Raw genomic sequence first — 26,641 nt, forward strand, 5'->3', positions numbered from 1 at the left:
GGAAGGCTACCCGAAATGTTTGACCCAAGTTAAACAATTTAAAGGCAATGCTACCAAATACTAATTAAGTGTATGTAAACTTCTTGACCCACATGGGGAATGTGATGAAAGAAATAAAAGCTGAAAAAAATCATTCTTTCTACTATTATTCTGACATTTCATATTCTTAAAATAAAGGACGCCATTGAGATTGACCTAAAACAGGGAATTTTACTAGGATTAAATGTCAGGAATTGTGAAAAACTTGGCTAAAGTGTATGTAAACTTCCGACTTCAACTGTATCTGTAAATTACATTGTGTGTGGTGTGCGTTGTGTGTGTCACCTGTGTGAGCCGATGGCTGAGACCACCTCACTGTCACTCTGGAGTTATCCGGGCCTGCAGGGGGCGAGACCCCTCAGGGATCGGGGTGGGCGGACCGGGGGGGTGGTGACAGTGATGCTGCCACTGAACGTCTATAAGATGGTGGTGTAGGGGAGGTGGAGTCAGATAGGTGACGCCTGGATCGTCTGTAGGAGGGTGGCTCGCGGAGTGAGCGGGGTGCACACTAGACCGTCTGTATGAGGGTGGCTCGGCGGAGTGAGCGGGTGCACACTAGACCGTCTGTATGAGGGTGAATCAAAGGCAGTGGAGTCAGAGCGATTCCACTGGATATTCTATAAAAGTGGTGAAGGGGCCGTGGAGTGAGCGAGGTTTCCACTGGAGTGTCTGTACGAGGGTGGCAGTCGGTAGCTGTGGAGGTGGCATTCCCATTGGCATCCAGTCCTGGCCCCATCCTGGACCCATATAACCCACGTCATGGTGTGAGAAAGGACACCATTGAGATTATGATACTGGTCTGGTTGGGCTGTGGATGGGCGGGGGAGGAGCTGGTGTAATGGCTGGGGCTGGTGGTGGTAGGTGGAGGAGGGGGTCACAGACATCAGTTGACCAGGATGGGCTGCTTGAGGCAGCCATCTGGGTTGTAGAGCATGGGGTAGCCCCCCGGAGGACCACGTCCACACTGTGGCCCACAGGCACTGCCTTCAGCATCTCCACCACCTCTTTATGAGACGTTCCCAGGACACAGACGTCGTTGATGTACACCAGATATCCGCTGTGGGGACCGAAGAGGATGGGTTGAAAGGGTTCTGGTTCAGTTATCCCACAGCATTAGTATACCTTTAAAACCTACATATAGAACATCACATCATCTATTTGCAAATTGTGTTTGAGGGACATTGTAGTTCTAGTTCATAAATGCTATGCTATTTTTGTGTGGGTATGTGTGAAATGTAATCTTACCAACTAATCCCTCTGTATCCCAACCTTCTAAAATGCTCAACTCTGGGTGCTTGTGACAGGTGTCAGTCTGTATTAGTGGGTGTTTAGTGTATTGTGTTAGTGTGCACATACAGTATGCACATGTTTGCTAGATGTGATGATAGCTAGATTATGGCATGCATGCCATTAGGATTAGGGATTGATTGAGATCTACTCTCTGTGAGAGATCACAGAAAAATCCCACCACTATAATCCAGCTCAGTAGAGAGAGAGAGAGAGAGAGAGAGAGAGAGAGAGAGAGAGACTTATCTGGTAGTTGTGAGCACGTGCTACAGTATAATACCAACTATAGTCACATGCTTTTTACAGTATAACAATACTAAATATAGGGTTTACATTCTAGTGAGTATCGTAACAACAACAATAATGTGATTCTGTGGGCTGACATCTCTGAGCAAAGTTACAGAGATGGAATATTCTCAAACTGCCTAAACAAGCCACATTTGAACCAGGTTAAAAAACCCCGACCAAGGTCAAGTACAGTGAGGAGAGAGAGTTTACAGGAGTCCATTTTCACAGTCTGCAACTATTCAACAGTGTGTAGCTAATAGCTTTTAAAAATGTTTTGCCTATTAAACATCCGGCTTTAACGCTCAATAATCCACAGTTCAATCTGTTGCAAACATAAAGCCAAGACTAATTTCTGTTTAATTGACAATTACATTTACGAGGAATCCGGCTTTAACGCTCAATATTGTAATGTCAACATTGGCAAAATGTAACATATTCCTAGGAAGGAATATCAAAGACTTACAAGTGTAAAACTTTTCAAAAATGATAAAAATCTCTCTGTATATTGTCCCCTCCCTCCCTCCTACCTGTGTTGAGAGTTCCAGGTCCCCCTGGCGTGACGCTGTAGACCTGGAGGAACTCCCTGGCTCTGCTGCCCCCCACGATGTTGAAACCAAAACCCCCGGGACCTTTAGAGAGGCATATGTGGATAGAGAAACCCCTCAGCTCCCCTGGCTGGTCTGTGAACCCTGGTACTGAGAAAATGAGATGGAGGGATGGAAAGAGAGTGGGAAAAGATACAGGAAGGACTGAAAAGTGCAAAGAAGCACAGAGAGAGATGCTTACAACAGAGAGGGAGAGCGACAAAGAGGTTTTGTGCAATTGGAAGGTAACGAGGAAATAAAGATCACCATGAAGAGGTTGAGAGAAAGACAGAGAGACCGAGAGAGAGGTTGCACCCTGAATGTGTGTGAATGAACTGTTTAGAATGTGCCGTTCAGTGCTGAGTTAAGAGACGCACAACACTGACAACTGAAAACTCATGGCCAGATGACACTTAGTGCAAAACGTTTAGAAATAAATAGACATGCAGGCAAAGGTTTTTTTCCTCACTGTCATAATGGCCACAGAGAAGTTTCAAACCCCTTGAAAAGGAAATAAACTCTCTGCCTGATCTGTATCACCTCCTGCTGGTTAAAACAGTGAACTGCAACCCACTAAGATTTTGACCAGCTTTACCCATGATATTCTGGCAGATGAGTCTCTAATTGCTATAATCAGCTATATTGGTCAAACATTGTTGTATTAGTTTTTTAAATCTGTGAATCACATGACACAATTATGATCGAAGGTTGTCAGTGTCATGCCCAACACATGACCTCTGTCATCCACCGCAGAACTGACCTGTGCCAGTGGTTCCTCCTAGCTTGCCGTTATGGGGTTAGGGATTAATCACTACACAGTATCTCAATTCTACTAAAAGCTCATTTATTTGAATTTGAATCTATTAACAGGCTCACTGTGCCTACGGTCCTATAGTTCCCGTCTTATTAACGTACAGTGCATCATTAGGCAGCCCAATGGTTAAACGCTCCAGCACTGTTTCCATAATTATAGAGTGGGAGAGAGCTCACATTCATTCTTGTCGAGCGTCGTTTCTCTGCTGCTCTGAGCACGAGGATGCTGCCAGCTGGTAGTCTTGGAGTAATGGCTAAAAGAGAGTGACAGACAGGCCACCTCAAAGTCACCAATCAACCACCACCATGGTGATGCTATATAACCATATTTACAAGTCAACACCTTTAAGATATAGAGGAACCTAATCCTGGACCAGAAACAACCTAAAACATACAAGAGAGCAGTCTATCCACATAGAACAGAATAGAATAGTCACTTTCTTTTTTTTCTTTTTTCTGTAAAGTGTGGTGTGACCTTGTTAAATGCACTTTGAATAAATTGTGATTTGATTCACTCACTCTATGTAGAAAGGCTCTCCTGAGTTGCTTAAGGCCTCCTTCCAGTTTTTAGACATCACTGCTGGCACCCTGGCACTGGTGCTGCCATGACCGTTCTCCATGGCGCTGCCATACCCTCTTGACCGGCAGGGGGACAGGGAGACGGGATGGGATTTGCTGATACCCGCTGATCCACCTGAAACGTCAATGAAGACGACAGGCAAAACACTGAAAACGAGTGTTATGACACGTTATTAAAGTTGTTCTCAGCTTACACTCAGTGAAAATAGAACCCTTGAATATTCTCTGGAATCATGGATATTGTCTACACTGAACTTAGTTTACAGCTAGCTTTAAATCCACATTTCCAAATCCAGACCCATTGAGTCTGGTGTAAAAAAAAGAAGCAAAAAAGCAAGGCATGCATTCCATACATTACAGTACAGCACAGGGTCTATGTAAACAGCTTTTGCTCAACCCTCCTGTCCTTTAGAATGTACTAAGCGTGGGAGGATGTGGCCTGTTGCATACCCAGAGATGCAGTCAGAGCCAGCCCAGCCAACACTCCGTTCAGCACCACATAGCCAGGCGATAGATGATTCAGCAGCACAGGTCAGGACCATAGACAACTCCCTGTTCCCTGCCTGCCACACAGCCTGCCTTTGGTCAGCTTGACCCTCCTCTGGAGCAAGTCCAGCGATCGATGTGGCCACAGCCCCGCATAGAGCCAGGAGCATACTAATCATGCTAATTGATTAATTTGGCCATCAAAGACTCTGAGGTACAGAAGGACAATGCAGTCTTTACAGTCTTTACAGTAGCTGTAGGCCACCATACCTGGCACACATTTTGAAAACTTAAAATCACAAAAAAAATTCAAATTAAAATATTTTACTACAACTACTGTTACTACTACTACGTACACTATGCTTACTATGACTGCTACTACTAATACGTATTAACACTATATATGACTGTAGTAAATTGGTCACCCATATAGTCTTACGGGGGAGCAGCCTGACTTTGGTAAACCTGCCTGACAGGCCAGAGACCTCCTCGCTGTTCTCCTCTTCCTCTGCTGCTTTCTCCAGGTTGCTAAGCGACTTGCTGCGTGTCCGGAAGTTCCGAAGCAGGTTGCGGTGTTCCTGGTAGGTGATGGGAGGGCTCTCTGGACCGATGTGTACTGGCCGTGGGGTGCCGTAGTAGTTCCCTGAGAGAGAGCAGGAGGAGGAGGTGTAAGAGAAAGTGAGTGAATAAGCCACAACGTTATTGTTAGAATCATATTTGTACTGTTGGTCCTTGGTGCGAAGAAAGAATGGGAAAAAGAGAAAGAAAAAATATGATTGCGAAAAGGGTAAGAGGTAAAGTAATTCAGCGTAGAGATGGAGATCCCAAACACACATCTGAAAAGGCTTTCATTATACGAAATATAGAAAATACAGTCAATCCTAAATATTATGATGGAAGTGTTCCAGTGCAGTGCATACATCACATAGATTACCATCCACCCTTAGGATCAGTAAAGTCTACTCTATTTTCTCCTTCAATTCTATCCTTCTGTTGTGGTAGCTATAATACAAATCAAATTACTTAAATGTATTCCTCCAGCTCATGCAGTCAGATCAGGGTAAGGAGATAAGGAGAAACATTAGATTGCTGTTGTACTCGGGGGGTGTCTTTATAATCAGAGAAAGCAGTCCAACTCTAACCCTCCTAGGGTGAAGAGACTGAGACCCGTTCAAGACCTGGTGTCATTTAACTACATGGAAATAATAAGGCTACCTCTGAGAAAATGTTTCTATCTACCATGCATGAGAGCACCAGCAGTTCCGGACGACTGTGTGATATCTCTCTCCTGAGTAAGACCTTTACCTTTAAACAGGTTAACATTCACAAGGCCGCGTGGCCAGACGGATTACCAGGACACGTACTAAGAGCATGCACTGACCAGCTCGCGGGTGTCTTCACTGACATTTTCAATSTCTCCCTGACCCAGTCTGTAATATGTGCATGTTTCAAGCAGAACACCATAGTCCCTGTGCCCAAGAATTCCAAGGTAACCTGTCTAAATTACTATTGCCCCGCAGCACTCACATCGGTGCCATGAAATGTTTTGAAACACCATCATCCCAGTCACCCTGGACTCACTCCAATTCACAAACCGCTCTAACAGATCTACGGATGACGCAATCTCTATTGGACTCCACACTACCCTCTCCCACCTGGACAAGATGAACATCTACAGTATGTGATAATGCTGTTCATTGACAACAAGCTCATCACTAAGCTCAGGACCCTGGGACTGAACACCTCCCTCTGCAACTGGATCCTGGACTTCCTGACAGGCTTCCTCCAGGTAGTGAGGGTAAGCAACAACATACCAACACGGGGGCCCCTCGGGGATGCGTGCTTAGTCTCCTCCTGCACTCCCTGTTCACCCACGACCGCGTGGCCGCACACGACTCCGACACCATCATTAAGTTTGCTGACGACAAGGCAGTGGTAGGCCTGATCACCGATGACGAGGAGACTGCCTATAGAGAGGATGTCAGTGACCTGACAGTGTGGTGGTAGGACAACAACCTCTCCCTCAACGTGGGCAAAACAAAGGAACTGATCGTGGACTACAGGAAATGGAGGGCCAAGCACGCCCCCATCCACATCGACGAGTTTGAGTTTGAGTGTATTTTTATTTTTACAGGGACAGTGCACATAAATCAACGTTTCAGTAAAAGTGCCGGTTTTAGCCAGCCGGCTAATTTTCAACCGCAGTCCCTGGGCAGGTTATTAAAAACAATTACAATAACAATACAGACAATCAATGAGCAGTGAGGCTGTAGTGGAGCCGGTCTAGAGCTTCAAGATCCTTGGTGTCCACATCACTAAAGAATTAACATGATCCACACACACCATCACAGTCATGAGGCTGAAAAGGAGGCTGGAAAGATTTGGCATGGGCCCACAGATCCTCAAACAGTTGTACAGCTGCAGCATTGAGAGCATGTTGATTGGCTGCATCACCGCTTGGTATGGCAACTCTTGGCATCCGACCGCAAGGCGCTACAGAGGGTAGGGCGTACGACCCAGTACATCACCGGGCCCTAGCTCCCTGCCATCCAGGACCTCTATACCAGATGGGGTCAGAGGAAGGCCCTAAAAATTGTCAAAGACTCCAGCCCCCAAGTCATAGACTGTTCTCTCTGCTACCGCACTACCGCACGGTACCAATGCACCAAGACTGGAACCAACAGGACCCTAAACAGCTTCCACCTCCAAGCCATAAGACTACTAAATAGTTAACCAAATAGCTACCCGGACTATCTAGATTGACCCTTTTTGCACTAACTCGTTTGACTCATCAAATACACTGCTGCTACTGTTTATTATCTATCCTGTTGCCTAGTCACTTTACCCCTACCTATATGTACATAAACTCAGCAAAAAAAGAAACATCCTCTCACTGTCAACTGCGTTTATTTTCAGCAAACTTAACATGTGTAAATATTTGTATGAACATAACAAGATTCAACACCTGAGACATGAACTGAACAAGTTCCACAGACATGTGACGAACAGAAATTGAATAATGTGTCCCTGAACAAAGGGGGGTCAAAATCAAAAGTAACAGTCAGTATCTGGTGTGGCCACCAGCTGCATTAAGTACTGCAGTGCATCTCCTCCTCATGGACTGTACCAGATTTTCCAGTTCTTGCTGTGAGATGTTACCCCACTCTTCCACCAAGGCACCTGCAAGTTCCCGAACATTTCTGGGGGGAATGGCCCTAGCCCTCCGATCCAACAGGTCCCAGACGTGCTCAATGGGATTGAGATCCGGGCTCTTTGCTGGCCATGGCAGAACACTGACATTCGTGTCTTGCAGGAAATCACGCACAGAATGAGCAGTATGGCTGGTGGCATTGGTCATGCTGGAGGGTCATGTCAGGATGAGCCTGCAGGAAGGGTACCACATGAGAGAGGAGGATGTCTTCCCTGTAACGAACAGCGTTGAGATTGCCTGCAATGACAACAAGCTCAGTCCGATGATGCTGTGACACACAGACCCAGACCATGACGGACCCTCCACCTCCAAATTGATCCCGCTCCAGAGTACAGGCCTCAGGGTGTAACGCTTATTCCTTCGACGATAAACGCGAATCCGACCATCACCCCTGGTGAGACAAAACCGCAACCTGTCAGTGAAGAGCACTTTTTGCCAGTCCTGTCTGGTCCAGCGACGATGGGTTTGTGCCCATAGGCGACATTGTTGCCGGTGATGTCTGGTGAGGACCTGCCTTACAACAGGCCTACAAGCCCTCAGTCCAGCCTATTGCGGACAGTCTGAGCACTGATGGAGGGATTGTGTGTTCCTGGTGTAACTCGGGCAGTTGTTGTTACCATCCTGTACCTATCTTGCAGGTGTGATGTTCGGAAGTACCGATCCTGTGCAGGTGTTGTTACACGTGGTCTGCCACTGCGAGGACGATCAGCTGTCCGTCCTGTCTCCCTGTAGCGCTGTCTTAGGCATCTCACAGTACGGACATTGCAATTTATTACCCTGGCCACATCTGCAGTCCTCATGCCTCCTTGAAGGCACATTCACGCAGATGAGCAGGGACCCTGGGCATATTTATTTTGGTGTTTTTCAGAGTCAGTAGAAAGGCCTCTTTAGTGTTCTAAGTTTTTATAACTGTGACCTTAATTGCCTACCGTATGTAAGCTGTTATTGTCTTAACGACCGTTCCACAGGTGCATTTTCATTCATTGTTTATGGTTCATTGAACAAGCATGGGAAACAGTGTTTAAACCCTTTACAATGAAGATCTGTAAAGTCATTTTGATTTTTACGAAATATCTTTGAAAGACAGGGTCCTGAAAAAGGGACGTTTCTTTTTTTGCTGAGTTTATCTACCTCAATTACCTCGTACCCCTGAACATCGACTTGGTACTGGTACCCTGTGTATATAGCCATGTTATCGTTACTCATTGTATACTTATTCCTTGTGTTATTCTTTTTCTATTTTTCTCTCTACATTGTTGTGAAGGGCCCGTAAGTACAATTTCACTGTTAGTCTACACTTGTTGTTTACGAAGCATGTGATGAATAACATTTAATTTGATTTGTATGAGTGACATTCACCAGCCATGAGACTGCCTGGTAAGTGAGGCTGTGTGTATTGGTTTGTGGGTTGTGGGTTAGTACTCTAACCCTATACTGTATATAAACTATCATCATTATCTATCTGCAATATACAGTATACAACTTACAGTGCATTGATCACGAAAGAATGTATGTGAAATGACAATGCATTTGAGGCCAGAGAGAGATGACTGAGTGAATGAATACCAACCTGGGCCTCTTCTCTGCTCACCTTTGAATTTGCCGCTCTCCAGCAGCGCTGCTGACTCCTCCAGAGAGAAGAACTCTTCTATGGAGACAAAGTTGTAGTCCACCCCAGATATCTCCCCATCACGGGGCAGTCTGGTCGTGCCTGGAGAGGGGAGGATGACAACAGACAAACAGAGTGTTACACATCCCAGTCTGTCTCCACAGTTCACTGTTACAACCTAATACATTAATATACTCCTAATGAAATTAAACAAAGTATTGAAACTGATACTGTATATAGCATTTGCAACTAGGATATGTAGACTCCAGCATTTCATATTCTTTTATAAAGATGAAAGGGAGGTAGGTTCATTATTAAATGAATGCTTATTTGTGAGTTGCATGTTACTTGTCAGCATGAGTGCAATTTGCTTGTAAACCTTTCTAATCTGTCCGAAATGATTCCTTTCCAAACACAGTGGCGTGTATTCATGGATGCCAAGCGAAACCAGGCTTCCCCAAAAGATTGACCAATACATTAAAAAAATATATATACTGTATAATTTATGTGTCATCTCACTATGTTGTAGAATTTTCCTTCATTTCACAAGAGGCTGAATGTACAGTATCTCACTGGAGAAAGCATCCGAGCGAGCAAAACAATGCCCCTCTGTCTCTGTGTGTAACCCATCTATCTGATGCTGTCTAGTCAAAAATAGTATAATATTGTTGCTGCCCATAGCATTGAATGCAAGGGAAGCTAGCGAGCATTTGGCCTCCCTTGATAAAAAAAGTATCAAATAATAACCAATCAGCATTGAGCTAAGCTGAGTGAGCTCAACTGTGAAGGGTCCTGGAGCTCAAAAAAAGGAAAGCTAGTTTGGATTTACACCAATCACATCACAACAAAAGCCAAACGTAATTTACAGAAAAAACGAATTGTTGCATCTCATTATGTTGTCCTCCGGTGGCTAGCTAGCAAAATTGCCCCTTTCCTAAATTAGCCATGAACTGAGATTGGGATCTGGATTTGAGGTTTTACTTAATAATCTGTACTGGCCAATGATTATAACAGAGATTCTGATCCAACTATAAATTCATACTGTGCCTCTGGCCTGAGAGGATAGAAGTTCAATATGTAGCTAGATGTAGTAGGCTGATGTTAACTAGCAGGCTTATCGTTGCCCATGAAAGGAAGTTAGGCTAGCGAGCAAGCATTTTAGTCAGGACAACAACAAAAAAGCTAAAGGCATGTAGCCTACTGTATGGCAGAGTCACTGACCGTTTCGGCGACATTAACGAGAAGAGGAGGGTGAGTCAACATGTTTTTTCTACTTGCACGCAAACACACACACACACACACACACACACACACACACACACACACACACACACACACACACACACACACACACACACACACACAGTAGTCTACCATGGAGAGACAGATCATATTTAGCTTAAGTTGATTGGACTAAATTGTAGCGCGTACCCGCTAACTAGCTAGCCATTTCACATCCGTTACACTCACCCCCCTTTCAACCTCCTCCTTTTCCGCAGCAACCAGGGTCAACAGCATCAATGTAACAGTATAACTTTATACCGTCCCCTCGCCCCGACCTCRGGCGCGAACCAGTGACCCTCTGCACACATCAACAACTGACACCCACGAAGCATCGTTACCCATCGCTCCACAAAAGCCGCGGCCCTTGCAGAGCAAGGGGCAACACTACATCTAGGTTTCAGAGCAAGTGACGTAACTGATTGAAACGCTACTAGCGCGTACCCGCTAACTAGCTAGCCATTTCACATCCGTTACACATGCTGTAGGTCATGTAACTGTATGTTACATGCAATATGCTTTGTGGACAGATGTGGCTCTCTGGTTTTGTGATGAAACAAAGGTGTGGTTGAATTTATTCTGCCACTGTGTCTTCTTATTGTCTTGGCCTTTAGGCCTATATATCACGGTGTCAAGGCATATGAACTGACAGATTATAGAACAAACAACGCAATTAACACATCGTTTTTAATATAGCTTTTTTTCCCTGGTTTGGCTTCCCCAGTACTGTACCCACACGTCGGTACTGTCCAAACAGCAAGCGAAGGTCAAATCCTTGTCCTTGTCCTTCTCCTGGCAGTGTGGGGCCAGTAGGAGGACAAACCCAGTTACTCCATAAAACATATGATTAATGCACTGCCATCTCACCAACAGGGAGGGCACAGCACTCCACACTACAATGACACACACAGGCAGGAGAGAGCACACAGACGCACACACTCACACACACACACCTATCCTCTTTATACCCTGAGAGCCTGTTAATAGGTCCCAATCAGCAACAGAAGATGAGGCTCTGTCTGTAATGAAAAATTATGATAGCAAATCTGATAGCAAAAGTGTGTGTACGTGCGTGCGTGCGTGCGTGCGTGCGTGCGTGCGTGCGTGCGTGCGTGCGTGCGTGTGTGTGTGTGTGTGTGAAGGATGGGGCTGGGACTCATTACCCATGCCCTTCTCTGAGATATATATGACAAGTCAGCAGGAGATAGCTGGGGATTATTGACATATTCCTCCATGCGTCTCCCTTCAGGCCCCCCCACTGATCCCACTGGGCCAGGCAGACAGACAGAGAGAGGGAGAGAGATAGCAGGAGTGTTAGTAGAGGGGTAATTAAACACCAAGACACAACTGGCAGTCAAAGACAGGCCATGATCAACCCCAGAACTGGCCATCACGTGACCAAATGGAAAATAACGTAAATAATCCAGTACAAGTGCTTTGTTCCCCATCTCTGAGTCATTTAGAATTCATGGAGGTCTTCCCTGACTTTTAATCATCCTATGTAAAGTCAAGGGCAGATACCATATACCAATGCACTGATGATGCCTCTAGGGGTGGGGTGGGAGGACAAAGGCATATGTACAAACAGTTCCTAGAAGAGCGCATCATATAGTATCTAGTTCCCAAATGAATAATGATAACGTTGTGTCTGTGTCATAACAAACCATAGAGACATTAGGTAGCCAGCTGTTTGGTGCCCCTCCCCCCGGCACGACCACACGCCTGCTTTTCATTTAATTCTGCCGCTAAATTATTGATAAATGACCTGCGATTACTTAATTCTGTTCAGCATTGTCCTGCTCTTATGAGAGTCACTGTGTAAACATGTTCCTTGCCAGTAGCAACAGAATGCAGAGTACAGTAGAGTACAGTAGAGTACAGTAGAGTACAGTAGAGTACAGTAGAGTACACAGTGTGTTTTAAATGGTGAGAAGTGCAAATCAAAACAAAATGAAAATCAATCATTTTTCAGGTCCCCTATGAACAAAATGAAATACAGTGATGCTATGCACACTCACTTCACTGTTCAAATAGAAATTAACACATTTGTTTAGCATATCTTTAAAAAAGTACTACAAACATGAGCCACTTATTTGAAAAGGCAATACATCAAATTTGAATATAATATGATGCGACTTCACACTATAAGGCCACTGTTGACTACATTTACACACCATTCACTCCATTCTGTGATCTACAGTTGGTAATTAGCTTCATTTAACTCAACGGTTTTACGTTAGTATAAATAATGTCATTTTAGGAGCAACACAGCTTCTGAAGGGGGTGACACTGAGCGACTGTTGCTCTCTACTCCTTCGGCTGAAGTTTTAGCCAAAAGCACTATGTATTCTTCCACCATGAAAAACAATACCACTATGTTTCAAACCAAGCTTGGGAGGTATAAGGTCCAATAAAATAGTGTCAGTTGAGTTGACTTGCTTACTTGTGTTTTTGCAAGTGGGCAAATTTGGACGGGTTTAAACGTTGTTCCAATGTTTGTCTGTGTCAGTAGCCTATAGGAGGGAGAGCAGCAGCATCTTACTGTGTCATCCATCTCCTGCAGATCAGAGGATTACACAGCCATAGGCTGAGCTTGCTGCCTCGCTGTCACTCCAATTTAGAGCCAGGCAGGAAGTTGTGTCACAAGTCTATCTCCACACGACTCCACCACCATAAATGCTGAGTATATTTATAGTATAGATGCTAAAAATATATAGACTAAGATCAAACTGATCCATCATCCTCCAACCCCATCTAGCTATTTAGAAAGTGGATAAATGGAATTGTTATGTAAAATGATTTGGAGAATATGTGTGCCTGTTTTATGTGTATTTTTTTATGTCACAGTGTTCAAAGCTCAAAGACACAGAATGTCTTGTTGTTTTCTTACGTATTCTTGGGAGTGACCTGCGTCTTGCTCTTTCAACGAATCAGAGAGACACGTAGTCGAAGGGGTGACTGGTCTGGCAGACTGCTCCACATGACCTACTTCCTGGCTAAACGAGAGATTAGCATCAAACTCTCCATCGCTGCTGGGCTGGGTTGGCCAGGCTACGGCCGGCCAGGGTGGTCTGTGCCCAGCCAGCCAGACAGACTAATGACTGTGTAAGAGAGACAACATGACACAAGCCAAACCTATCAGACAGATATTACACCAGTCACTTCACAGAAATCAACACCATAGTCCTTTCCAGTCCACTCTCACTGTGACATCATTCAGGCCCTTCGAGAAAGGATTATTAAGACAGCAACAGATGCTCTATACTATATACCCAAGAGACTTTGTCAAATGTTTTAGATAACTTTAAGATTAAAACACATCCGAAGTAAAGAGAAAAGGAAATATGTTACCAAACAAGAAGGAGAGGCCAGACATATGTCTCTGTGAAATAGCATAAAGACAGAAAAAGCCACCGATACGGGCCGAAGAGTTTTCTAAGCGAAGGAGAGAAACTGACACTCCGGATAAAGTGTAACAATACAGACAGTAGCCATGGAAATGTTCTAGGGAATATTCCTCTTATCACCTAAACTTGTAATGTTTGGCTGATGAAGCCAGGGTAACAACTACATTTTAAAATCTACTCAACACATCTCCCATTTGCATACATTGTCACAGAGATGTGGCAAAAACAGCTTCCCTGGGCTCTGATTGTGATTGCACACCAATTAACACGGTTCGCATGGTGACAGCCATGTAGGTCTCTAAATCGAAATGAATGTGTTAGATAAGGAACTTGTTGAAGTGATGAAATGTTGAGATGTGATGTCCAGCATAAGTAATGAGCATCGAGATACTAATTCCTATTTCCATTATTAAATGGAAACCTATAATGGAATTACATGTTACAGCTACAAAGGGCTTACAAGGTACAGATACAGGGGCACAGCTATTAGAGTCCCAGCAGATTTAGAAGGCATAGCTGCAAGGGACTTAAAGGGGACTTTCAGGTTGCAGCAACAGGGGACCGTAACGGGGCACAGCTAGATGGAGAGGGAGAGGGCACAGCTAGAGAGAGAGGTAGAGGGCACAGCTAGATGGAGAGGTAGAGGGCACAGCTAGAGAGAGAGAGAGAGAGCACAACTAGAGAGAGAGAGAGAGATTTGGGAGCAGCGGCTAGAGATAGAGAGAGGGTAGAGGGCACGCTTAGAGGAGAGGTAGAGAGACAACTAGAGAGAGGAGAGAGAGGAGAGAGAGAGAGAGAGAGCACAGCTAGAGAGAGAGGTAGAGGGCACAGCTAGAGAGAGAGGTAGAGAGCACAACTAGAGAGAGAGAGAGAGAGAGGAGAGCAGCTAGAGAGGAGAGAGAGGCACAGCTAGAGAGAGAGGTAGAGGGCACAGCTAGATGGAGAGGTAGAGGGCACAGCTAGAGAGAGAGAGAGGAGCACAGCTAGAGAGGGAGAGAGAGAGAGCACAGCTAGAGAGAGAGAGCGAGAGAAACAGATAGAGATAGAGAGAGAGAGAGAGAGAGAGAGAGAGAGAGAGAGAGAGAGAGGAGAGAGAGAGAGAGAGAGAGAGAGAGAGAGAGAGAGAGAGAGAGAACACGCTAGAGAGAAGAGGTAGAGAGCACAGCAAATGGGGACTTACATGGCACTGCTCGGAGGTAGAGGTTCTCCCGGATGACCTGCTGAAGCTGGCTGTCCATGGATCCTGGAGTAAAACACTTACTCAGATACAACCTGAGGTCCTTACACAATACAGAGCCTGAGAGGGAGGGAGGGGAGAGAAAGGAGAGAGAAAAAGAAAGAGAGGGGAGAGAGAAGCGGAAGGAGACGAAGACATACAGAAAGAAATATCATCTCAACAGTCAAAAACTGACGAAATGTCAAAATATTTGTATACCCCGTCAAAAAGAGAGTGACAGCCCAAGCTAACATTCCCAAATAGAAATGAGACTGTATCGCTACAGTAGGTTTGATCTCCCCCTATATCATTCCTACCCCTATCTAAAACACAATACACTCCTACAAAAACATTTGCTACTGTATCTAGAACCTAAAGGGAACCTAACATGTAGGACCCTTTCCCTAGAGGGTTCTACGTGGAACCAAAAAGGGTTATTTTATGGGGACAGCCGAAGTACCCTTTTGAACCCCTTTTTTTCTAAGAGTGTACATTTCCTTCTAAACACTTGATCAGCCATCCAGAGTACATAACATGGCATTTCCCAGCCTCTCATGCATAAAGTAATAACACAGCGGCAGTGCTATAAAACACAACAGTGTGGTGCTGTCACACAGCAGGCTGGGCTGATGGTCAGGCACTTATTCCACTCTCTGATCTATTCATTTCATCTCAAGTGCTTTATGGCCTCTGATGACAGGTCAGTTGGTGTTATGGATGGCCTGAATACGTCTTCCTGCTTGTCACACTGACGGACGACCCCCCTGCTCCTGCTGCTGCTGCTCCCCATCCCCTTTAATCTAGCCTGGCCCAGATATGAGTATGATATGATATTAAAACGTCACTGTAATAAAACGTTATTAGCACAGGCAGTCTCCTACACACACGCATGACCGGCCACATATGGTCAGTATGACGTGCAGCTTTCTGGGAGTAATAATGAGAGGCTTTTGCTGGCATTGTGTAACAGCTGTCCAGCATTGTGCTTTATTATGAATATAAAAAAATACATCAGACTAATGATGTGGCATAGACTGTAAGTAAAATGAACTGGAGTGCTTGCTTTCAAATTGCCATGTTGTTTTCACAGAAACAACAGAATGCCCTAGACAAAAACACATATGATGAACATCCATGACCAATGCATCACCACAACACAATATGCCACATATCAATTAAGCAAAGTGTTTCCCTACACTGTGCTTCTGCTCTCAAGGTTGTCCTGTCTGGGTTGGCGCCCCCCCCTTGGGTTGTGCCGTGGCGGAGATATTTGTCGGCTATACTCGGCCTTGTCTCAGGATGGTAAGTTGGTGGTTAAAGATATCCCTCTAGTGGTGTGAGGGCTGTGCTTTGGCAAAGTGGGTGGGGTTATATCCTTCCTGTTTGGCCCTGTCCGGGGGTATCATCGGATGGGGACACAGTGTCTCCCGACCCTTCCTGTCTCAGCCTCAAGTTTTTATGCTGCAGTAGTTTATGTGTCGGGGGGCTAGGGTCAGTTTGTTATATCTGGAGTACTTCTCCTGTCTTATCCGGTGTCCTGTGTGAATTTAAGTGTGCTCTCTCTAATTCTCTCTTTCTTTCTCTCTCTCGGAGGACCTGAGCCCTAGGACCATGCCTCAGGACTACCTGGCATGATGACTCCTTGCTGTCCCCAGTCCACCTGGCCGTGCTGCTGCTCCAGTTTCAACTGTTCTGCCTGCGGCTATGGAACCCTGACCTGTTCACCGGATGTGCTACCTGTCCCAGACCTGCTGTTTTCAACTCTCTAGAGACAGCAGGAGCGGTAGAGATACTCTTAATGATCGGCTATGAAAAGCCAACTGACATTTACTCCTGAGGTGCTGACTTGCTACACCCTCGACAACTACTGTGATTATTATTATTTGACCATGCTGGTCATTTATGAACATTTGAACATCTTGGCCATGTTCTGTTATAATCTCCACCCGGCACAGCCAGAAGAGGACTGGCCACCCCTCATAGCCTGGTTCCTCTCTAGGTTTCTTCCTAGGTTTTGGCCTTTCTAGGGAGTTTTTCCTAGCCACYGTGCTTCTACACCTGCATTGCTTGCTGTTTGGGGTTTTAGGCTGGGTTTCTGTACAGCACTTTGAAATATCAGCTGATGTAAGAAGGGCCATATGAATACATTTGATTTGATTTGATTGGATAATTATAGTGTCTGTCTGTCAAAAACATTAACAGTGTTGGTACCTTTAATCCTCTTGTGTCACAATGGAGGGATCATTTACCACACTTATTTACTCTCACATCATATCATTAGTGTTATAAAGCCTGACAACACAATGGAGTCCCTGATTGCGTGAACTGTGGAGGAGAAGGTGGAGGAGGAATAGAGGGAAGGGATGGGGAGGAGGAGTAGGAGGAGGGAGAGGAGGAGGGGAAGGGGGAGGAGGATGAGGGAGGGGAAGGGGGAGGAGGAGTAGGCCTACATAGAGTACAGGCAGTACAGCAGCACCATACAGCTCAGCCCATCCATCTCTGTCCACAGTACATGCAGTCGGAATACCCAGGGAGAGAGGTTTACCTGGCCGCCTGGCTCACAGAATGATTATGGATGTACCAGTGGCAGAGGGACCAGGAGTACTGCTGGCGATTCAGACGTCAATCTACCCCAGCAAGGCCATGGGGAGCCTCGGTCAGGTGATATAGCGGTGACATATTGCTCTGTTCAGACCTAACAAAGACATCCCCCCCTATACATATCAAGGCTCTTCCAGGGTGACAGACAACTGTATCGTCACATGCACACAGCCCTCTCTGGACTCTATCACGTGTCATCGGGAATTATAACACTTCCCTCCCAGGTTCCCAACCTCAGACCCAATGTTTTGGGATCTCCGGGCAAATTGAAAGGAACTTCAACACCAGAATGTTAAGTGTGTCAAGTTAGTTTTTTCAGTAACAGTGATTATTCAGCAATGTTTGAACAACCACTTGGGTAGAGTGTTATTCTATGAGTTGCCTGAGGAACGCAGTGTGACCAATCCCATAGTGTTGTCATGTGAAGGAGGAGTTGAGGTTGACAATGCTGTTATGCATGTAGTGTATAAGATGTTTGAATATGCAACAGACATGAAAAAACAATTCCCCCTCAGACAAAGTCTATAACTCAATTTGGTTAAATCGGTTTAAGAGATAGAGGAAGCAGCAGCATTCACAATGTGTCCCCAGACCAAGGAGTAAGTTACCACACTGAGCCTTACAGCACCTGGTGAGACGGTCTTGATGCGGATGGGATGGAGGCAGGAGTGGAGGACCCCCCGGACATCTCCTAGTGTCATCCCTAACACAGGGGTTCCCCCAATCTCAAGGATTACGTCGCCCACTGTGAGCCCGCCCCCAGGGGCTGCTGTGACGAATGGGAACTCTCCATAGTCGGCTCCACCGCCCACTGCCACGCCCAGATCCCCCGAGGAACCAACCAGGGGGATGAAGCTATCCTGGACCTTGGAGTGCCAGTGCAGCTTCCTCACGGCTGCCTTAGACATGGCAAATGAGCTGTGGAGGGGAGAGGGGGAAGGGGGGGGGGGCAGGATGAGAGAGAGATCTAAAAATTTCAAGCAGACAACTTAAGAAAATTAACAACAGTGAAAAATGGTTTGATGAAGAATGCAAAAACCTAAGAAAGAAATTGAGAAACCTATCCACTGAGCCTACGCCTTCACTATTGTGAATCAGTAAAACAATACAGAAATACACTACGGAAAAAGAAGGAACAGCATGTCAGAAATCAGCTAAATGTAGTTGAAGAATCCATAGAATCTAACCACTTCTGAGAAAATTGGAAAACTCTAAACAAACAACAACACGAAGAGTTATCTATCCAAAACAGAGATGAATGGATAAACCACTTCTCCAGTCTTTTTGGCTCTATAACAAAGAACATATACATGATCAAATACAAATCTTAGAATCAACTATTAAAGACTACCAGAACCCACTGGATTCTCCAATTACATTGAATGTACTACAGGACAAAATACAAACCCTCCAACCCAAAAACCACTGTGGGGTTGATGGTATCCTAAATTAAATTATAAAATATACAGACCACAAATTCCAATTGGCTATACTTAAACTCTTTAACATCATCCTCAGCACTGGCCTCTTCCCCAATATTTGGAACCAAGGACTGATCACACCAATCCACGAAAGTGGAGACTAATTTCACCCCAATAACTACCGTTGGATATAGGTCAACAGCAACATTGGATAAATCCTCTGCATTATCATTAACAGCAGACTCGTACATTTCCTCAGCGAAAACAATGTACTGAGCAAATTTCAAATTGGCTTTTTAGCAAATTACCGTACGACAGACCAGGTTTTCATCCTGCACATCCTAATTGACAAACTAACCAAAACAAAGGCAAAGTCTTCTCATGCTTTGTTGATTTCAAAAAATCTTTCGACCATATTTGGAATGAGAGTCTGCTATACAAATTGATGGAAAGTGGTGTTGGGGCAAAAACATACGACATTATAAAATCCATGTACACAAACAACAGGTTAAAATTGGCAAAAACATACATTTCTTTCCACAGGGCCGGGGGGTGAGACAGAGATGCAGCTTAAGCCCCACCCTCTTCAACAAATCAAATCAAAATGTATTTGTCACATACACATGGTTAGCAGATGTTAATGCGAGTGTAGCGAAATGCTTGTGCTTCTAGTTCCGACCATGCAGTAATATCTAACAAGTAATCTAACCTAACAATTTCACAACAACTACCTTATACACACAAGTGTAAAGGAATGAATAAGAATATGTACATAAAAATATATGAATAAGCGATGGCCGAACGGCATAGGCAAGATGCAGTAGATGGTCTAGAGTACAGTATATACATATGAGATGAGTAATGTAGGATATGTAAACATTATATTAAGTGGCATTGTTTAAAGTGGCTAGTGATACATTTATTACATACATTTTTTATTATTAAAGTGGCTAGAGATGAGTCAGTATGTTGGCAGCAGCCACTCAATGTTAGTAATGGCTGTTTAACAGTCTGATGGCCTTGAGATAGAAGCTGAACAGGCAGTGGCTCGGGTGGTTGTTGTCCTTGATGATCTTTTTGGCCTTCCTTTGACATCGGGTGGTGTAGGTGTCCTGGAGAGCAGGTAGTTTGCCCCCAGTGATGCGTTGTGCAGACTTCACTACCCTCTGGAGAGCCTTACGGTTGTGGGCGGAGCAGTTGCCGTACCAGGCGGTGATACAGCCCGGCAGGATGCTCTCGATTGTGCATCTGTAAAAGTTTGTGAGTGTTTTTGGTGACAAGCCGAATTTCTTCAGCCTCCTGAGGTTGAAGAGGCGCTGCTGCGCCTTCTTCACCATGCTGTCTGTGTGGGTGGACCATTTCAGTTTGTCCATGATGTGTACGCCGAGGAACTTAAAACTTTCCACCTTCTACACTACTGTCCCGTCGATGTGGATAGGGGGCTGCACCCTCTACTGTTTCCTGAAGTCCACGATCATCTCCTTTGTTTTGTTGACATTGAGTGTGAGGTTATTTTCCTGACACCACACTACGAGGGTCCTCACCTCCTGCCTGTAGGCCATCTCGTCGTTGTTGGTAATCAAGCCTACCACTGTAGTGTCGTCTGCAAACTTGATGATTGAGTTCGAGGCGTGCATGGCCACGCAGTCATGGGTGAACAGGGAGTACAGGAGAGGGGTGAGAACACACCCATGTGGGGCCCCAGTGTTGAGGATCAGCGGGGTGGAGATGTTGTTACCTACCCTCACCACCTGGGGGCGGCCCGTCAGGAAGTCCAGGACCCAGTTGCACAGGGCGGGGTCGAGACCCAGGGTCACGAATACAAATTCCATCTAGACACCGTTGCCCTAGAGCACACAAAAAACTATACATACCTCGGCCTAAACATCAGCTCCACAGGTAACTTCCACAAAGCTGTGAACGATCTGAGAGACAAGGCAAGAAGGGCCTTCTATGCCATCAAAAGGAACATAAAATTCAACATACCAGGATCTGGCAAAAAATACTTGAATCAGTTATAGAACCAATTGACCTTTATGGTTGTGAGGTCTGGGGTCCACTCACCAACCAAGAATTTACAAAATGGGACAAACACCAAATTGAGACTGCATGCAGAATTCTGCAAAAATATCCTCTGTGTACAATGTAAAACACCAAATAATGCATGCAGAGCAGAATTAGGCCGATACCGCGCTAATTTATCAAATCAGAAGAGAGACGTTCAATTCTACAACCACCTAAAAGGAAGCAATTCCCAAACCTTACATAACAAAGCATCACCTACAGAGAGATGAAGCTGGAGAGAAGAGCCCCCTAAGCAAGCTGGTCCTGGGGCTCTGTTCACAAACACCAACAGACCCCACAGAGCCCCAGGACCAGCAAACACAATTAGACCCAACCAAAAAGATAATTACTTGACACATTTAGAAAGAATTTACAAAAAACAGAGAAACTAGAATGCTATTTGGCCCTAACAGAGAGTACACAGTGCAGAATACCTGACCACTGTGACTGACCCAAAATTAAGGAAATCTTTGACTATGTACAGATAGCTCATAGCCCTTGCTATTGAGAAAGCCGCCGAAGCCAGAACTGGCTCTCAACGAAAACAGCCATGTGCACGTGCTGCCCCACAATGACGTGGTGGAAACTGAGATACACTACCTAAACCTCCTGCCAAATATATGACCATATTAAGAGACACATATCTGCCTCAGATTGCACAGCCACCCACAAAAGAGTTTGAAAAACAAATTCCAATTTGAAAACTCCCAATATCTACGGGGGTGAAATGCACAGTGTGCCAATCAAGCAATTTGGACCTGTTGCCACAGAAAATAGCAATTTGTGAAGAACGGAAACACCATTTTGTAACATTACAACCTATATTTCTGTTTTACTTTAACTTATTTGCACGTCATACAACACTGGATATAGATATTAATATTGACATTTGAAATGTCTCTATTCTTTGGATAGTGTTTTACTGTTAATTTTTATTTTGCTTATTTCACTTTTGTTTATTATCTATTTCACTTGCTTTGGCAATGTAAACATATGTTTCCCATGCCAATAAAGCCCTTAAATTTAAAATTGAATTGAGAAGAGAGGAGGAGAGAGAGAGAGAGAGAGAGAGAGAGAGAGAGAGAGAGAGAGAGAGAGAGAGAGAGAGAGAGAATGAGACAGACACAGAGGGAAGGCAGTGTCACTCACACAATCGTGTTAAGGTGTGATTTCATGTCTTTAAGCTCAGGATTTCATTGCCCTGAAATAGTTTTTAACACAGAAGTTATCTAAGGCACTGTTGAGAAAAGGTAAAAAACATAGCATGCCTCTGATAGAAAATAATTGCAGTACAAGTTAAACTATTCCCTCCTTTAGAACATGTGAAGCAGACTAACCTGGAAACTGTATTTGTGTGTTATACAAACACTGTGTATGTGGTGTTTGGCAGTGGGTTGAACTGAAATACAGTAAACAAACTGTTACAATCAGATGGACAGGTCAATACTGACGAGACCAGACAGGGTAAATTAATACTCATAATTGATAAGGGGTAATTTGATACAAATCAAATATTTCATATAAATTGACAGCTAAGTGTTGTTTTTTTAATGATTCCAGTAAGGAATCATCGTGATTGGGCCTCCTTCATTTCCACTATGAATTGCACTTACAGTAATATGCATCTATAAATCGTCTTGTCAGACATGAATAATGAAGACTATTCCATGTTCACTGAAGCTCCTGTTGAGGTAATGTCTGCTTTAGAGTCACATATCGCAGCCTATGGAAATGAGTATGCACTGCAGTCAAAACATTGCTGTTCATAGGACATGTTGTACTGTAGGCTATGTGATTTACATCATTCACCACTGTCTAGAATTCCATAAGAACAAAATTGTAAGTTAAGTGTGATGCCTCTTCCAACAGTTGACTTTTAAAGGTCTTTGTTGAGAGCCAGTGAAGTGACAGATGGGCGTCTCAGAGAGAGGGCAGGTGCTCCTACACCGTGACAGAGAGAGTGCCTTGGTCTGACAGGACTGGAGCAGCCATGTCACACGGTTACACAGGACACACACTGATCTTAGACACAGAGAGAGGGTCGCATTAAACACACCAGAGGGACGGGTGGGTGCATGGATGAGAGACTTTGTGAGACAGTCAAACATAAAGATGAGATGAGATACACAACACAGAGAGACTGACATATAATGAAAGACAGGAAAGATAGAAATATAGGAAGGACAACTCCACAGATCCCCAATGTGATGTTTATCAGGGAGGGGAAGAGAGCGGGTAGTGAGAGCTGGAAATAGAGCGAGCGGGGGGTGGGGGGGGTGGAGAGAGAGGGGGGAGAGTGGGGGAGAGGGAAAAAAGAGAGAATGGGGGAGAGAGAGAGGCACTACACAGCCTGGGGTTGGCAGTGGAGTCGCCGGTTTGACCTTGCAGGGTGACAGGAGCCAGAGCTTGATTACAGTCTGGTCTGCTCCATGGGGGAAATAACAGCTATTTTGTTCTATGTTTCTGTTGGTCCAGAGACAAGTGAGTCTGTGAATTTAATTGATAAAAAGCAAAGTCATGAGTAGGTGCTGTTTCTGAATTTGTTTTTAGATATTATGCTTATTTCTTAATTTATCCCTAATTGTCCTCTCTGTGCCCTCACTCTCTCTCTCTCTTTCTGACGTGCTGAGAGACCTTCTGCAGCTGAAATTGTACCTCCCAACCACCCATCCTTCCACCCACACACAGAGTACACACGAACACAACCAATAAAACACATGCACCAAATACAGAATGAACACAAAAAGAGGCATTGTCAGGCCATCTGATACAGAACGAAAATAATAACGCACAACAAATTGTATTAGTATCGACATATGTGATCTGTACATCTTTCTGAGAGCAGTACCCTGACTCCATCATGTTTTAATACAAGTTCAATAAGCTTTGAGATCCCAAGTGCTCTATCTATCTTCTTAGCTATACATGCTCACGCTAAAAATACCAACTATCCTATGATGTTTGGGTTTTGCATGGCTCTGGCTGTCGTCTAGATTCACCAGGGTTGCCCGCTGTGGTGTGGTGTTCTGGTGTGGTGGCTGCTATCTTGGTCTCTTACCTTCAGTCGCAACTGTGTCAGCTCTGGTGAGGCTCCGAGTCTTACTGTGCCAGTCAACACAGCTTAGKACAAATAAAATAMAATTTTATTGGTCACATACACATATTTAGCAGATGTTATTGCGGGTGTAGCGAAATGCTTGTGTTCCTAGCTCCAATAGTGCAGTAGTATCTAACAATTAACAACAATATACAAATCTAACAGTTAAAGAATATATAAATATTAGCACGAGCAATGTYGGAGTGGCATTGACTAAATACAGTAGAATAGAATACAGTATATACATATGAGATGAGTAAAGCAGTATGTAAACATTATTAAAGTGACTAGTGCTTCTACCCCCAAGCCATAAGACTCCTGAACATCTAGTCAAATGTCTACCCAGACTATTTGCATTGCCACCCCCCTCCCCTCTCCACACCACTGCCACTCTCTGTTGTCATCTATGCATAGTCACTTTAATAACTCTACCTACCTGTACATATTACCTCAACTAACCGATGCCCCCGCACATTGACTCTGTACCGGCACCCCCCTGTATATATTGTTATTTTTTACTGCTCCTCTTTAATTACTTGTTACTTTTATCTCTTATTCTTATCCGTATTTTTTGAAACTGCACTGTCGGTTAGGGGCTCGTAAGTAAGCATTTCACTGATAGGTCTACACCTGTTGTATTTGGCGCACGTGACTAATACAATTTGATCTGATTTGATTTGATTAGTGTTCCAYTATTAAAGTGGCCAGTGATTCCATGTCTATGTATACAGGGTAGCAGCCTCTAAGGTGCAGGGTTGAGTAGCTGGGTGGTAGCCGGCTAGTGATGGCTATTTAACAGTCTGATGGCCTTGAAATAGAAGCTGTTTTTCAGTCTCTCGGCCCCAGCTTTGATGCACCTGTACTGACCTCGCCTTCTGGATGATAGCGGGATGAACAGGCCGTGGCTCGGGTGGTTGTTGTCCTTGATGATCTTTTAGCCTTCCTGTGACATCGGGTGCTGTAGGTCGTGGTGATATGTTGGGCAGACTGTACCACCCTCTGGAGAGCCCTGCGGTTGCGGGCGGTGCAGTTGCCGTACCAGGCGTTGATACAGCCCGACAGGATGCTCTCAATTGTGCATCTGTAAAAGTTTCTGAGGGTCTTAGGGGCCAAGCCGAATTTCTTCAACCTTCCGAGGTTGAAGAGGTGCTGTTGCGCCTATTTCACCACACTGTCTATGTGGGTGGACCATTTCAGTTTGTCAGTGATGTGTACGCCAAGGAAGTTTAAGCTTTCCACCTTCTCCACTGTGGTCCCGTCAATGTGGATAGGGGTGTGCTCCCCCAGCTGTTTCCTAAAGTCCACTATCAGCTCCTTCGTTTTGTTGACATTGAGAGAGAGGTTATTTTCCTGGCCCCACTCTGCCCCACTCTGCCCCACTCTCCCTAGACTGTTTCTAGTGCTGTGTGTTTGTACTGAAATATCCTTCTTCTTTCAACTGGTTATTCATAACAATGTTGCCCTAAGAAACAAGAGAAGGTTGTTTTCTATGAACACATGATACCTCTGACTGGGTACAGAAAAATGTGTGCTTGTCCCTGTCCTGTCCTGTATGTAATATAACAAACAGTAAAGAAAACCTGACCTTAACAATAAAATATTTTGAATAGATATTTTGATCAATTTCATCCATAGCCACTTAGAACATGCGTCTGGTATTCATTAAAAGTGGTGTGTTTCTGTGATACTCAGAGACTGAGAAATTGGCAATTGAGCTAATCTGACATAGCGTTAACGATATGGGCGATATACAGTGCCTTCGGAAAGTATTCAGACCCCTTGACATTTTCCACATTTTGTTAGGTTACAGCCTTATTCTAAAATGTATGAATTCATCAATCTATCAATCTACGCACAATACTCCATAATGACAAAGAAAAAATGTTTTTTAATAAATTGTTGCTAATTAAATAAAAAATATAAACAGAAATATCACATTTACTTAAGTATTCAGACATTTTACTCAGTACAGTGTTGAAGCACCTTTGGCAGCGATTACAGCCTCGAGTCTTCTTGGGTATGACGCTACAAGCTTGACACGCCTGTATTTGGGGAGTTTCTCCCATTCTTCTCTCCAGATCCTCTCAAGCTCTGTCAGYTTGGATGGGGAGTGTTGCTGCACAGCTATTTTCAGGTCTCTCCAGAGATGTTAGATCGGGTTCAAGTCCGGGCACTGGCTGGGCCACTCAAGGACATTCAGAGACTTGTCACGAAGCCGTTGTCCTGTTGGAAGGTAAACTTTTGCCCCAGTCTGAGGTCCTGAGCTCTCTGGAGCAGGTTTTCATTAAGGATCTCTCTGTACTTTTCTCCTTCATCTTTCCCTCGATCCTGACTAGTCTGCCAGTCCCTTCTGCTGAAAAATATCACCACAGCATGATGCTGCCACCACCATGGTTCACAGTAGGGATGGTGCCAGGTTTCCTCCAGATGTGACACTTGGCATTCAGGCCAAAGAGTTCAATCTTGGTTTCATCAGACCAGAGAATCTTGTTTCTCATGGTACGAGAGTCTTTAGTTGCCTGTTGGCAAACTCCAAGCGGGCTGTCATGTGCCTTTTACTGAGGAGAGGCTTCCGTCTGGCCACTCTACCATAAAGGCCTGATTGGTGAAGTGCTGCAGAGATGGTTGTCCTTCTGGAAGGTTCTCCCATCTCCACAG

At 44.6% G+C, this 26,641-nt stretch overlaps 1 pseudogene; it reads right to left on the reverse strand.

The window, feature by feature from the left end:
* Nucleotides 1-26,641, reverse strand: part of LOC139028044 (membrane-associated guanylate kinase, WW and PDZ domain-containing protein 2-like) — a 50,533-nt pseudogene that overhangs the window by 12,525 nt on the left and 11,367 nt on the right.

Source organism: Salvelinus sp. IW2-2015, linkage group LG7, assembly GCF_002910315.2.
Source record: "Salvelinus sp. IW2-2015 linkage group LG7, ASM291031v2, whole genome shotgun sequence".
Lineage (NCBI taxonomy): Eukaryota > Metazoa > Chordata > Actinopteri > Salmoniformes > Salmonidae > Salvelinus > Salvelinus sp. IW2-2015.